The following is a 16,082-nucleotide window of genomic DNA, read 5'->3' as shown; positions in this document are numbered from 1 at the left end:
TTGAGTCACCATTAACGTCTTAAATGAAGACAGAGGCTAGAGGGGCATTAAACACATGTTCTTTCTTGATATTATTAACTCTCCTTTCCCACTAAATAGAGGGCCTAGACTTTCCTTTGTCTTTCTCTCACTTCCAATGTATTTAAATAACCTCTCTCTCCCTTGCCAGGGCCACAGGGGGAGGGGCTGAGAGCAGCGAGTGGGGGCGTGGCCTCGGTGGGAAGAGGCGGGGGCAGGGGTCTAGCCTCCCCAAGGAGAAGCTTCACCTGCCACAGCTGCCGCCCCTGTTCAGAGCAGTTCCAGAGCACCAGGACTGACTCAATGACGTTCACTAATGATCTGGAGGATGGTGTGGATTGCACCCTCAGCAAGTTTGCAGATGACACTAAGCTGGGGGGAGAGGTAGATACGCTGGAGGGTAGGGATAGGGTCCAGAGGGACCTAGACAAATTAGAGGATTGGGCCAAAAGAAATCTGATGAGGTTCAACAAGGACAAGTGCAGAGTCCTGCACTTAGGACGGAAGAATCCCATGCACCGCTACAGACTAGCGACCGAATGGCTCGGCAGCAGTTCTGCAGAAAAGGACCTAGGGGTGACAGTGGACGAGAAGCTGGATATGAGTCAACAGTGTGCCCTTGTTGCCAAGAAGGCCAATGGCATTTTGGGGTGTATAAGTAGGGGCATTGCCAGCAGATCGAGGGACGTGATCGTACCCCTCTATTCGACTTTGGTGAGCCTTCATCTGGAGTACTGTGTCCAGTTTTGGGCCCCACACTACAAGAAGGATGTGGAAAAATTGGAAAACGTCCAGCGGAGGGCAACAAAAATGATTAGGGGACTGGAACACATGACTTATGAGGAGAGGCTGAGGGAACTGGGATTGTTTAGTCTGCGGAAGAGAAGAATGAGGGGGGATTTGATAGCTGCTTTCAACTACCTGAGAGGTGGTTCCAAAGAGGATGGCTCTAGACTGTTCTCAGTGGTGGCAGATGACAGAACGAGGAGTAATGGTCTCACGTTGCAGTGGGGGAGATTTAGGTTGGATATTAGGAAAAACTTTTTCACTAGGAGGGTGGTGAAACACTGGAATCCGTTACCTAGGGAGGTGGTAGAATCTCCTTCCTTAGAGGATTTTAAGGTCAGGCTTGACAAAGCTCTGGCTGGGATGATTTAGTTGGGGATTGGTCCTGCTTTGAGCAGGGGGTTGGACTAGATGACCTCCTGAGGTCCCTTCCAACCCTGATATTCTATGATTCTATGCTCGGCAGCTCTTCACATGGGCCGGTCTGATAGTGGCTGATGGTTGGCCCTACTGGATCAACAGCTTCTAGTTTCCCTGGCACGGCTTCCCTCTGCTTAGGCAATTCTGTTTCCAGTGGCCTTTGCCTCCACACCATCTGCACAAGTCAGCTGGGCTGGGATCCACGCGGGAGCAGCCCCGCATCCGACCCATGAGACGCTGGAGAATAGCTGGCACTTGGGCCTCCTCCGATTTTTCAGCAATTCATTAGCAATCGTTCCTTGCAGAGCTGCCTCGGGTAGGAAGGAGTCACCCTGGGACTGGCAACGGGGGTGCTGGAACAGGGGGACAAGGGGCCACGGCCCTTCCACTTTTCACCACGGGGCCTGGCTCCCAGCCCCTCCTCTTGCCCCCAAAGCCCGGCCCAGGTAAGAGCGGCCCAGGGAGCCCAGGGAGCTGTGCAGAGCCGCGGACCCTCCACCTGCCTGGGGTGAGGAGACCCAAGAGCAGCCCCCGGCCCATGTCCCCACCCCCAGGGTCCCGCAACAGGCAGCTGTGGAGACCTGCAGACCCTCCACCTGCCCTGGGCGGGGCCCAAGGGGGCGGGGACAGGGCCACGGAGGTGGCAGGGCCTCATGCCCTCCCCCCCACACACACTTTTAGGAAGACTCCGTCACCCCTGGCTGGGAATTAACAGCTGATCCCTTTAAGGAAACTCCAATTTCTGCTCCCACATTTGTGACTCTGTCTAGTCGGAGCCACAGATCTCCTCAGCCCGTCAGGCTCCTTCTCCAGCGGGTGAGGGACTCCCCATTAAACAATTTACAAACTGGCTCTTCACACAGGCCTCTCTCAGGGCTTGTGTCACAGACCCACAGGAGCGGAGTTGGGCCCCAGCTTTGGAACAGTCTCTGGAGGACCCCTTCAGTGGGCCAGACCCCCAGGGATCTCACTCTTCCTCCAGGGTGGCCACGCGACCCACCCCTTCCTGAGACTGAACCTTCAGAGAATCACAGACGTGTCGGGCTGGAAGGGACCTCGCTAGGTCGGCTACTCCAGCCCCTCACCGAGGCAGGACTCAGTATTACCTAGACCAGCCCTGGCAGGTGTGTGTCCATCCTGCTCTTAAGCACCTCCCATGACAGGGACGCCACAACCCCCTGGGCAACTTAGCCCAGGGCTTAACCACCCTGACAGGAAGTTTTTCCTAGTGTCCAACCTAAACCGCCCTGGCTGCCATTTGAGCCCATTGCGGCTTGTCCTGGCCTCAGGAGAACAACGTGGCACCCTCCTCTTTGTAACAACCGTTTACAGACTAGAAAACTGCTTGGCACAGTGAGCCCGGCTGCCCCAGGGACTTGCCCAGTCTGCAGGGAGTGAGGCCCCTCTCTCAGCATCTGCAGGGACCCAGCAGCGCTTTCAAAGCAGGCGGGTTATTAGTCCCCGGGACACAGAATCATAGAATCATAGAATATCAGGGTTGGAAGGGACCTCAGGAGGTCATCTAGTCCAACCCCCTGCTCAAAGCGGGACCAATCCCCGACTAAATCATCCCAGCCAGGGCTTTGTCAAGCCTGACCTTAAAAATATCTAAGGAAGGAGATTCTACCACCTCCCTAGGTAACGCATTCCAGTGCTTCACCACCCTCCTAGTGAAAAAGTTTTTCCTAATATCCAACCTAAACCTCCCCCACTGCAACTTGAGACCATTACTCCTTGTCCTGTCATCTTCTACCACTGAGAACAGCCTAGATCCATCCTCTTTGGAACCCCCTTTCAGGTAGTTGAAAGCAGCTATCAAATCCCCCCTCATTCTTCTCTTCTGCAAACTAAACAATCCCAGTTCCCTCAGCCTCTCCTCATAAGTCATGTGTTCCAGACCCCTAATCATTTTTGTTGCCCTTCGCTGGACTCTCTCCAATTTTTCCACATCCTTATTGTAGTGCGGGGCCCAAAACTGGACACAGTACTCCAGATGAGGCCTCACCAATGTCGAATAGAGGGGAACGATCACGTCCCTCGATCTGCTGGCAATGCCCCTACTTATACAGCCCAAAATGCCATTGGCCTTCTTGGCAACAAGGGCACACTGCTGACTCATATCCAGCTTCTCGTCCACTGTAACCCCTAGGTCCTTTTCTGCAGAACTGCTGCCTAGCCATTCGGTCCCTAGTCTGTAGCAGTGCATGGGATTCTTCCGTCCTAAGTGCAGGACCCTGCACTTATCCTTGTTGAACCTCATCAGATTTCTTTTGGCCCAATCCTCCAATTTGTCTAGGTCCCTCTGTATCCTATCCCTACCTGCCACCGTATCTACCACTCCTCCTAGTTTAGAATCATCCGCAAATTTGCTGAGAGTGCAATCCACACCATCCTCCAGAACATTTATGAAGATATTGAACAAAACCGGCCCCAGGACCGACCCTTGGGGCACTCCACTTGACACCGGCTGCCAACTAGACATAGAGCCATTGATCACTACCGTTGAGCCCGACAATCTAGCCAACTTTCTACCCACCTTATAGTCCATTCATCCAGCCCATACTTCTTTAACTTGCTGACAAGAATACTGTGGGAGACCGTGTCAAAAGCTTTGCTAAAGTCAAGAAACAATACATCCACTGCTTTCCCTTCATCCACAGAACCAGTAATCTCATCATAGAAGGCGATTAGATTAGTCAGGCATGACCTTCCCTTGGTGAATCCATGCTGACTGTTCCTTATCACTTTCCTCTCGTGTAAGTGCTTCAGGATTGATTCCTTGAGGACCTGCTGTCACGGAGTCCCTGGGCGATACTCTGGAACTGCTCCCCATGAAGCCAGTCAGAACTCTGGGGCAGTCGCCTTTCTGTGAGCAGCCTGTCTGCAGGACACACAGCTCACCCGGCTCCACCTTCCTGGGTCTGACCTCAGAGCATTCAGCATCCTCTGCCCCTCCGTGCGCTTCCCACAGCGAGTCCGCTCAGGCGGGGCTCCTGGGGAAGCCAGAGGGTCCTGCACCCCAACTTCGCAGTCAGACTTGACTCTCAGCCAGCCAGTAAAACAGAGGTTTATTAGATGACAGGAACATGGTCTAAAACAGAGCTTGCAGGTGCAGAGAACAGGACCCCTCAGCTGGGTCCATTTTGGAGGGGGGGGGGGCAGTGAGCCAGACAACCCCGTCTGCCCTTCACTCCATGTCCCAGCCAGCCCCAAACTGAAACTCCCTCCAGCCCCTCCTCCTCTGGGCTTTGTCCCTTTCCCGGGCCAGGAGGTCACCTGATTCCTTTGTTCTCCAACCCTTTAGCTCTCACCTTGCAGGGGGGAAGGGCCCAGGCCATCAGTTGCCAGGAAACAGGGTGTCGGCCATTGTCTGTGTCCAGACCCCTGCACACACCTGCCCTCTAGGGCTCTGCAACGATCATACACCCTTACCCCACCCCCTAGATACTTAAGAACTGCATAGGGGAAACTGAGGCACCCCCACAATATTCGGAGGAAACATTAAGAACAGTCCCACTTCGTCACACCTGCTCCATGATTTTTCTGGGGACTGAGGTGAGGCTGACCGGCCTGTAGTTCCCAGGATCCTCCTTCTTCCCTGACAGCATGACATGACAGCAGCACGGGAACCCTTTGGTAGCTAGGTGAAGCCCAGTCCATTCTGGGCAGCCCAGATCAGGCTCTGTGCCTCTCCGGCTGATCCTTAGGCAGTTTCCAGGTGAGAGCCCAGGCTCCTTCTCCCCCTCCTCCACCCCCGCCCCGACCTCACCGTCCTTTGTTCCCTGGGGTCTCCGCTCAGCTCCCTCCTTGCTGAGAGGTGGAGAAATCCTCCTCCCTCCCAGTGTTGGCTGCTAGTGTGCCGAAATGGGGGTTCTCTTGGTTGATTTTGTTAATGGTTTGCATGCCAAGGGGCTGGGACTCAGTGTCCCTGGGTGTTACTGGTTAAAGAGGGATGGGAGAGGGGGTTTGTTGGGACACAGGACCGGCGAGGAAATTTGGGACCCCGGCCAATGGCCTGGAGAATGGAGACCCTAGCGACTGGCGACCTGGGGACCCAGAGGCCCAGCTCGGGAGTCACCTCCGGGTCTGGCCAGTGGGAGGACAATGGGCTGCGGAGAGAGGATCCCGTGACCTGACCAGCCGGTTCCAGCCAGAGAGGACAAAGGACAGAAGAGGGGAGAGGGGGCCCAGGCAACCCTGTTTACCTGGAGAGAAGACAATGGACAGAGGCAGGATTTGGGGCCGGTGATAGCAGATGACCAGCTGGGAAGCAGGGGGGCTCGGGACTGGAGAGAGGGAGCAGGCAGAGCCCCCCTGGATGCAGGGGAGACTGGGATGTGCTGTGCTGAGGGGGGCCAGGCCTGAGTCTCTGAGAGTTTCCCGGGCTGTGTTCGGACTCTCATAGAATCATAGAATCATAGAATATCAGGGTTGGAAGGGACCCCAGAAGGTCATCTAGTCCAACCCCCTGCTCGAAGCAGGACCAATTCCCAGCTAAATCATCCCAGCCAGGGCTTTGTCAAGCCTGACCTTAAAAACCTCTAAGGAAGGAGATTCTACCACCTCCCTAGGTAATGCATTCCAGTGTTTCACCACCCTCTTAGTGAAAAAGTTTTTCCTAATATCCAATCTAAACCTCCCCCACTGCAACTTGAATAATAATAAACCCTCCTGTTTTATGCTGGCTGAGAGTCGCTCCGGTCTAGAGAACAGGGGCATTATTCCCTCTGGGGGTGGAGGCCCTGGGGGTCCAGAGCGAGGGGACTCCCTGAGGGGCTCACGCCGAAAGACAGGCAGGCTAAGGCTCAGAGAGGTGCGGCTCCAGGAGGTGGAGTGGCTTAACCCCGAGAGAGAGTGGACCCCTGAGAAGGGCTGTCACACTGAAGGGGGTTCCTGTGAGCCCTTGACAGCTAGGTGTCAGTGTCCTGGCAATTGGGGCTTTCCATTGTCTTCCTGGATTTTCCATCCATCTGGGTCGGCCTTGGCCAGTCCCCTGTAACGATCCGTTCCGGCCACTCAGACAGCTGAGAACCTGCTTTGGCATCACCAGCCACAGCCCTGCTAGGCGCTGGGCTGCTGTCTCAGCCCTTCGCTCCTTACCCGCACCTGCCATGCGCTCACAGCCGCCCCGCACGCACGGTGCTGCTCAGCCAAAGGCTGCTGCAGGACTTCGGGGAACTCTGCAAGTACCAGCTCCAGCGTCCACGGGCAGCAGCCAGACGCCCGTCGCCAACTCCCACCCCTCGGCACAGCCGCACGCCAGACAGCAGTGCAGAGCCCCGGAGGAGCAGGGTGCCCAGCTTGAGAGCGAGGCGTGCCTCCCGTGCCCGTTGCCAGCTGGACTGGCCCTGGCCCAATGGGCTGCAGGAAGGCATTTACCTGCAGTTATGGCTTTTGACCATCAGAGGCCGCTGTGGCACCTGCTGAGCTGGCAGTCCTGCACCCCGCCGCCCCCCCAGCCGGAGGAAAAGCCCCCCCAGCAGGGCAAGCAGCCCTGGGCTCCCTCCACCCCCACCAGAACCAGTGCTCCAGCCATGGGGGACAACCTGAGCCCTTTCACCAAGGGCCAGGGAGCCCCAGCAGGCCCCAGCGTTGCCTGGCTGGGCAGCACCCCCCGCCTCCCACAGGCCAAGTGTGGGGCTTGGGAGCAGGCCCACCAGTGCTCCCCGGGGGTACCCAGCGCCGCCCCGCCAGCCTCTGGGGGCTCAGCTATTGCACCTAAGATCACGGCAGGTTGGGTGTGTTTGAGTCCCCTGGCACCAAGGCCTGGGCAGGGGGGCTCCTGGGGCCCACTGTGGCTAGGCAGGGTGGGTTAGTGCACTGGGCTGGGACCCAGGAGTGCGGGTCCAGTTCCCCCCCCTGGCAGGAGGCCCCAAACCCAGACGTGCCACGCCCAGGGTTTGGCAATGAGCACAGTGCACGGAGGGAGCAGCTCCGGGGAGCCCTCTGTTCCAGAGCCACGTCGGGCTCGCCCTGCCCACCCAGCACATCGCCCCATCCCCCCGACACAGCTTCACAGGCCGCGTCCCCCCACCCCAACACAGCCAGGGCACGACCCACCAGACAGGCTGGGGCCAGAGCACGTCCCCCCTGCCAGCTCCAACACAGCCCACACGAGAGTGCGTCCCCCCACTCCAACACAGCCAGGGCACGACCCACCAGACAGGCTGGGGCCATAGCACGTCCCCCCTGCCAGCTCCAACACGGCCCACACGAGAGTGCGTCCCCCCACTCCAACACAGCCAGGGCACGACCCACCAGACAGGCTGGGGCCAGAGCACGTCCCCCTGCCAGCTCCAACACGGCCCACACGAGAGTGCGTCCCCCCACTCCAACACAGCCAGGGCACGACCCACCAGACAGGCTGGGGCCAGAGCACGTCCCCCTGCCAGCTCCAACACGGCCCACACGAGAGTGCGTCCCCCCACTCCAACACAGCCAGGGCACGACCCACCAGACAGGCTGGGGCCATAGCACGTCCCCCTGCCAGCTCCAACACGGCCCACACGAGAGTGTGTCCCCCCACTCCAACACAGCCAGGGCACGACCCACCAGACAGGCTGGGGCCAGAGCACGTCCCCTCCCCCAACATGGCCAGAGAGCATGTCCCCTGCCCCAGCACGGCCAGGGCCAATGCATGTGTCCCCCCCGACATGGCCGGGGCCAGAGTATGCAAACCCCCCCGCTCCAGCACGGCCTGCACGAGAGCGCGGCGTCCGCCGGAACGCGGTGCCAGGCGGGGGGCTGGGCAGTGCCAGGTGCTTGAGACGTGCCTGAGGGGGAGGGGAGCCGGCAGTACCTGGTGAGGGTCCTGTGGCACCAGCAGCAGAAGTGGGAGCCCCCATCGCCAGTCCCAGCGCTCTGGGGCAGGCCCCTCTCCTGCCTCCATGGGCTGGCCGGCCCCACGCAGCCAAATGACAGGCACAGGTGCCAGCTGGGCTGCAGGCCAGGAGCGACTTCCCCTGCACTCCTGTCCCAGGACAGGGGGGCTGCCAGGGATCCCCCGCCGGTTCCCTTGCCCTCCTGTCCCTTCCAGCCCACCTGCCCCCTGGGCCAGGGACAGCAGCACCCCTCCCACACCCCATGGGGCCCATATACAGGGGGTGAGACAGAGAGGGCTGGAGTGTGGGGGGAGGGGGCAGGAGTGTACAGGGGGAGGGGCTGGAGGGGGGCAGGGTGTGCAGGGGGAGGGGGGCTGCAGGGGATAAAATTAAAGCGGGGAAGAGAGAAAACCGCACAGGCCAGACTCGGGGGATGGGCTGAAGTTGGTGCATAGGGCTGGGAGCCAGGACTCCTGGGTTCTCTCTCCGGGTATGACTCTGCCTTGCCAGAGGCCCCTTCCCACTGGGGGAGAGCACCTGCTTGCCCGCGGGTCCTGGGTTATTAGCAGAGGCAGGGGGCTCAGGCTGTGGGAAACGCCACTCCAGGAGCGCAGGAGCCTGGGCCCAGCCCCGGGAGCCCCAGAGAGCTGCAGGGCAGCAGCATTGCTGGGGGGCAGGGGGCCTGGAGCTGGGCATTCCCCTCAGGGCAGCGGAGGGGCAGGCCCTTCCCTGCCCCAGGCCAGGGGCCCCTGGGGGCCCCGAGTGCAGGGCTGTGTGGGGTCCGGGGGCAGCTAAGGGAGCCAGGGGCCAGCCCTGCCCCCCAGCCGCCAGCCCTCCCTGCCAGGTGGTGACTCAGTGGCTCTAATGGAGGCTCTAATGACAGACGGGGGGCACAGGCCAGCTGGCAGGTAGCCCTCCGCTCACAGGACCTTTCATCTCCTGTCCCGGGCTCAGGGCGGGGAGGGGCTCACGGGGGTTGTGCACTGGCCTGCTCCCAGCTCCCTGGGGAGGGGGACTCGGCCTGGGCCCAGCCCTGGGGAAGGGACCCCTTGGCCCTGCAGGGGGTGGAATCCCCAGTCCCAGAGCTCCCTGCACAACCCCCCGCCCCCACACACACACACCCCCCAGTCAAGGCACACCGGTCTCAGGGCCCCGTCATGGGACCCAGGCTCTGGCGTCCACTGACAGCCAGTCCCTCAGGGAGGAGGGACAAAGCTCCCCGCCTGCCCCCCAAGGTTAACCTGCTCCTGGGGGGAACCCCAGCCCGGTGCCTCGGCCCCAGAGCTAGCCCTTGGCTGCAACTTCTGTCGGAACCAGGCTGCTGAGAGCTGTGACAATCTGCCCCAGCTGGGCTCTGCCCCACGGGGCGTCCGTCTGGGGGGAGGCCTAGAGCCGGGCGCTGGAGTCTCCCTTCCCCAGGTGCCCACTACGGCCCGCGTGGGAGCGCCGCAGAGGGGCGTGCGGGCGGAGGCTGGCTGGAAGCTGGCGGCCCGGAGGCAGCAGCCTGGCTGAGGCAGCCCCAGTCACTAATCGGTGTCTGCTCCAGAAGAGCTCCGGGGGCCAGGCGGATGCCCCGGCTGAGCACAGCGCCTCCTAGGGGAGGAGAGAGACGCTGCCGGGGGAGCTCTGCAGAGACTCCCTCACTCACGTGCAAACCCTGCCAGCTACAGCCCGGCCCACGGAGGAAACCGGGGCAGGAGCAACCAGTGGCCCAGATGACCAGGCACCGGTCAACTGGGGCACACAGTCAGCACAGGGGACCCGACCAGCCTCATCACGGTGCCAAGATCCCAGCTGGGGGCTGGCCCTACAACCCCTCAGACTGCAAATGAGGACAGGGGTCCCCGTGCGGCCGTCTCAGCTCAGTGGAGTGGGGTGTGGGCTCAGCCGCTGCAGCACTGGGAGCGTCGGACACAGAGCCGGTGCCGCCGCAGATGTCTGGGAACCCGGTGAATTTGCCAGGTGATGCAGCGGGCACGGTTGCCCTGGCCACGAAGGCAGCATACACCAAAGGTTGGTCAGGCTCCCTGTGCCCGACGCCCTGAGTTACTGACGCCAGGCACAGAGCTCCCACAACCGAGCAGCAGCCGGCGCTTTGCCCTGGGCAAGGGATGACGCACACGCACAGGGCAGGCCAGGCCCAGAGTAGAGCATACCCATGCTAGTTGAGGAGGCCACCCTCCTTGCTAAATGGTTAGTGGGACAAAGCCTGTGCCCATGGGAAGGGACTGTTCAGCGAGGAAAGCAGGATCAGGCCCAGACAAGCAGGTAGGCAACAGACAAAGAGATTGGAAAACAGGATGGGAGCCCTGAGGGGCATAGAGGCAGGAGTAAGGAAAGCAGTAAGTAAGTCCAGGCATGGGGATTTCAGATCCCTGGGGCAATACTTGGAACCCTGAAATCTTGAGTTGATGAAGGTGTCATTCTGGGAGATAAGCAAGTGATTTAAGGAAAGAGAGTGAGAAGTTAACTCTGCAAATTCTGGAGGGAAATAAACAGTTGAACATTGTGAAAATGTTAAAAAGGAAAGATGTTATAGAAAGAGAATTCTTGGCTTCTTTGCAGCCATTCTGAAGGAAAAATGGCCCTTTTCCAAAGGAATGTCTGTAAATAATCCAGGCAAAGAGACAATCAGATTGAAATCATTTGACTATGGACAATTTAGTTAAATTTGCTAAAAGAACAGAAGGGGTTTCTGTTGGAACATAACTGCCCCAAATGTATAAAGCGAATGTAATCTATGTACAGCTATGTATCCATAGAGCAGTGTAAGGGATGTTAAGGAAAAAAGAATATGTGTATGTGTCTGTACATAGATATGTATGGATCTATCTGTGTGTACAGTATAACTATATTGTGAAAATACGTGAGGTTCTAAGGACCTACACCAACACACCTGGTTTGTAAAACTCTTGTTTTGTAGGTTTAAGATAAATTGGTTTCGGTTTCAATAATGCCACTAAAAATCCATTTGAGTTTTTAATTCAAAGTTGCGGAACTGACAGACCTTTTTGCCAAACACAGGTAATTAGTGTTGTTGCTTTGGACTTTGGCCTTTAACCCTTAAGGGGAACCCCAATGCTTTACAAAGTTTAGTTTGTTCATAAATAAAGACCAAAGTCATGGCTGCAGCAGGGCAGTCAAAACCAGGCGAACGGGAAGAGATTCTAGATCTTTTTTGATTGTTTGTTTGTTTGTAAAATAACAGGAAATTTAAAAAAAAAGACAGCACCCCACTGAAGCAACAACAGGGGTGAGGTGCACAAAACAATAAGAAGCAGTGTCAGAAACACTGAGCCTTAGGTGGCTTGGAGTAATCAGACTGTGACTTTAATAAAGGTACTTGAAAACTCTGAACACAAAGAAACAGGGACACCTGAGGTAAAAACTGATCTGGCTAATAGCATGTCATAGAAGTTACACCATGGAAGGAATGTGCATTTTTCCCAGGACATGTGCAGTGTATCTTGGAGAAGGGGTAAAAGAAATGCAAACAAAACTTGCTACTTAATTAAAATCCTATTAGGGCTCCAAAAGGGAGCCACCATAGGTTGTGTTTTCCTTTTCAGATCTCTGTGTGTTTTGGAAGCAGAAGCTGAAAGTGAAAAGAAATCAAAACTCTGGTGGAAGTTGATTGTGTCCCTTCTAAGACAGAGTCTCTGAGCTCTGCTGATGGCTTTGGATCCAAAAGCAAGACAGGAAGCCTCTGTGCTGATGCAAATTACCTAACTGGTAGAGGAAGGAGAGAACTGCCCATAAATGGCAGCACAAAGGAGCCGCAGAGAAAGGACGTACCTGGTCAGCAAATAAACTACAGTAACTCCTCACTTAACGTCCTCCCGCCCTAACGTTGATTCAAAGTTACGTCGCTGCTCAATTAGGGAACATGCTCGTTTAAAGTTGTGCAATGCTCCTGCCAGGCGCCCCGGGCGATGGCGATGCTCCAGAACTGCTCCCTACAAAGCCAGTCAGGACTCTGGGGAAGTCTCCTCTCTGGGAGCAGCCTGTCTGCAGGGCAAGAAGCTCACCCAGCTTCCACCTTCCTGGGTCTGACCTCGGAGCATTCGGCATCCTCTGCCCCTCCGTGTGCTTCCCCCAGCGAGTCTGCCCAGGCGGGGTCCTGGGGAAGCCAGCGGATCCTGCCCCCCAACTCCACAGGTAGAAGTGACTCTCAGCCAGCCAGTAAAACAAAAGGTTTATTAGACGACAGGAACATGGTCTAACATAGAGCTTGTAGGTGCAGAGAACAGGACCCCTCAGGCAGCTCCATTTTGGGGGCAGGGAGGTGTGACAAAGTGGGAATGTTCTTTATGCTTTCTCTGAATACTGTGTGGGTGCCTCAGTTTCCCCTATGCAGTTCTTAAGTATCTAGGTGGTGGAATAAGGAGGTGTGATTGTTGCAGAGCCCGAGAGTGTGATGGTGTCTGCACAGAGAATGGCCGACACCCTGTCTCCTGGCCACTGATGGCCTGGGCCCCTCCTCTGCAAAGGTGCGGACTGAAGGGGCTGGAGAACAAAGAGATCAGGTGGCCTCCTGGCCCGGGAAAGACACAAAGGCCGGAGGAGGGGCGGGAGAGTTTCAGTTTGGAGCTGGCTGGGGAAATGGAGGGAGGCCCAGATGCGGCTCTGGCCTCCCTGCTCCCCAAGGTTGGTTAAGGGACAGCTAAAGCAGGCCCCACAGAGAGGCGGCTCCCCCAGAGTCCTGACTGGCTTCATAGGGAGCAATTCCAGAGCATCGCCCAGGGACTCCGTGACAGGAGGCCAGAGCCCCATCTGGGCCTCCCTCCATTTCCGCAGCCACCAGGTAACGTGGGGGGGAAAGGCCACCCCGCCTCCAGGTAACTGGGGGGACACACTGCCCTGCCACCAGGTAACGTGGGGGGGGAAAGACCACCCCGCCACCAGATAATGGGGGTGGAACAGGCCACCCCGCCGCCAGGTAACAGGGGGGACACACTGCCCTGCCACCAGGTAACAGGGGAGACAGGTCACCCCATCACCAGGTAACGGGGGGGACAGGTCACCCCACCACCAGGTAATGGGGTGGGACAGCGGGAAGGGCTGGGTCGCGGAGCATCCGCCCGCAGTGCCAGCGCCACCCGCTTGGCCCTGATACCCACGGCTCAGAGCCCCGTCGGCAGGCTGAATGCCCGGCAGACCCTGCCCGGGGCCAAGCAGGGCTGCTGCAGAGCCCCGGTGCCCCCCATGCAGGGCTGCGCTGGAGAGACAGACGGATGGGAAGGGGGCAGCAGTGACCCTGCCATGGTCCCTGGGGCAGAGGGGTTGAACTGGCTCAGCCTGGGGCTTTGGCTCTGTTCCCGCAGCCGCACGGGCTCCCTGGGGCAGAAACGTCAGCCCAGCCCCTCTGCCCACCTTGGCAGCAGCATCCCCTCCTGCTGCCAGCCTGGCTCCCCATGCTCTGCCCTGGGGGGTCGCTGACAGCTGGGCACACAGTGGGAACACAGTCACATGGGGGGGCCTGTGCCAGGCCTCTCACCTCCCCATCCCCACAGCGTGCAGGGTCTGCCCGCAGTGCGAGATGGAGCACAAGGCGGAGGGCATGATGGAGCAGATGTGTGCTAGGGACTTCGGTGAGTGGGGTGGGGAGAAGGGGGCTCCTGGAGCGTCCCCCCCAAGGATCAGCCTGGGTAGGCCTTGTCCCAGGGGAGGGAAGGCTGGATAAGGGGGGCTGGGCAGTGGGTGGGGGTAGCGGGTAGGGGGAGGCTGGGCAGTGGGGCCGGGGAGGGACTGGGGGGGCTGGGCAGTGGGCCGGCGGGGGCTGGGCAGTGGGGAGCGGGGCCGGGGGCGCGCGAGGCAGCTGGGCCAGGGGGGCTGGATCAGGGGGGCCGGGGGAGTGGGGCCCGGGGGCGGGGGCTGGGCAGTGGGGAGCGGGGCCAGAGGGGCTGGATTGGGGGGCTGGGGGGAGCGGACCGGGGGGGCTGTAGGCGCTGCACATGCGGAACGTGGCCGCCTGCCCCTGCCCGCAGCTGGCCGACCTGCGCCACCCCTTCCTGGTGCTGGGCGGGCGGCTGCTGCTGGGGGCCCTGTACCGCTGGGAGCGGGGCAACCGGGAGATGCGCTTCGCCCTCAAGTTCATGTTCTCCTACCCCTGCCCCCTGCGCTACGCCCCGCTCCCCCTGCCTGCCGGGCACCCCCAGGGACTCCGCCCCAGCCGCCTGCAGGCCACCCCCTGCCCACCCCCCACCGGGCACTCCCCTGCCAGGCCCCCCTGGGAACCCCTCCTGCCTGCCGGGCATCCCCGGGACCCCCCCCACTCACCTGATGGCTACCCCCCCCCCGCCTGCCAGGCACCCCGCAGACCCCCACCCACCTGCCAGAGACCCCCCAGGACGGGACTCCCCCCATCCCAGCCTGCGAGTTCCGGTGTGTCGGGCAGGTTAACCCAGGTGCCAGGTCCCTCCTGTCCCTCCTGCTCAGTGGGGTGGCCCCGGGGGAGGGGGGAATCCAGGCTCCACCCCCTCCGCTTGCTCCTGTCTGCCCCCTCCTGCCTTCAGGGCAGCGAGGGGGGAAGGGGGCAGAGAGGAGCAAGTGGCCGGGCAGCCCCGCTCACCAGCTGATTGGCGGCCAGCCCCAGGGCCACCAGAGCAGCAGCCCTGGCCAGCCCCATGGGTGCTGAGCACCCCTTAGTTCTTCTTCATGGGTGCTTGAGGCCCTGAGCACCCACAGAGTTGGTCCCATCCCCCAGCAAGGCCCCAGCAGGGGACCCCATGGCTACAGGAGGGCACAAGGCCTGGCCAGCAAAGGGCACCCGCCCCGCCGGCTCGGCTCCCTGCTCTGCAGCCGTCTGCCCTGCAGGCCCCACAATGCCCCCTGCCCAATGGCCCTGCCCCCCCAAGCCGGAGAGACGCGGCAGGCCCAGAGCACCGGGGACACGGGCAGAGGGTGCTGCCAAGGCGGCTCCCACACTGGGCACCTGGCTGCTGGCAGGGTGGGGGCAGATCTCTGTGCTCTGTGGCAAGGCCCCGGCCGGTGGGCACCCAAGGATCCTGCCAACACCCAGCATCACACAGCAACTGTGGCCTGGCCCTAGCACAGCCCGGCTGCCCCAGCACGCGGTGCCAAAGCTGCCCGGCCCGCGCACAGCCAGGCCTGGCACCCAGGTGGGCACTGCAGGGGGAAGGGGCAGATGCCTCACGCCAGGCCAGGAAACACCGGCTGAGTCCAGGGACACCACCATCTGGGGGGCTGTGGCAGGAGCTGGGGGCTGACCCACGCAGCCACCCCAAGCCCTGTCTCCCTCACACGTTGGCTCCAATGAACAGGCAGGTGGGGGCCACAGGCCAGACCTAGAACTCTGCTCCCGCTTGGCGCTGGGGCCACCTGCCCCCGGAAACACTGACACCATCAGCATCCACTGGCCCATGCCAAGGCCTGTGCAGGTCCCCATGGCACAGACACCCCCACTGGGCACCAGGCCAGGGCCCCACAGCCCCAGCTGCCCCCTTTGCCCCACCTCTGCATCGGCCGCTCTGGGCAGGACTCCAGCAACACCTTCTCCGGGCGCCCTGCGGGAGCATCGATGCAGCCAGGTGCCCCCTCCCCAGCTCCAGGGGTTACACCCGGCACAGAGCTGGGTGCTTTGCTGTACACGAGGCGCCCCGGGGAGGGAGCGCGGCTCCAGCAGGTCACAGGAAGCAGCAAGGCGGGGGCTGGCAGGCTGAGAGGGACCTGTGCTGGGGCTAGAGCCAAGCCTGTGAACCAGGGCCTGGGGCACACCAGGCTTGGGGGTAGCAGGGCACAGAACAAGGCTAATGAATGCACCAGTTTGGGAGGGAACAGTCTGGGAATTTTTCATGTTTTGTAGGAATATTGTGTGCCTCAGTTTCCCCTACGTGCTGCATGGGTAACTAGGTGTGGGGGGAAGGTTGGTTGCTCTTTGCAGAGAGCCAGGTGTGACTGACCCCGGGCTGTCTGGGCCCCATCTCCACGGACAGTCCCAGAACACAATGGCCACCGAATTGCCCAGACATTTGGCACCTAGCAAGAAACACCCATGCACCCCCCCCTGCACCGGAA

The sequence above is a fragment of the Chelonia mydas genome, chromosome 7 (genome assembly GCF_015237465.2).
Source record: "Chelonia mydas isolate rCheMyd1 chromosome 7, rCheMyd1.pri.v2, whole genome shotgun sequence".
Taxonomy (NCBI): domain Eukaryota; kingdom Metazoa; phylum Chordata; order Testudines; family Cheloniidae; genus Chelonia; species Chelonia mydas.
Note: the sequence above shows the minus strand (reverse complement) of the source record.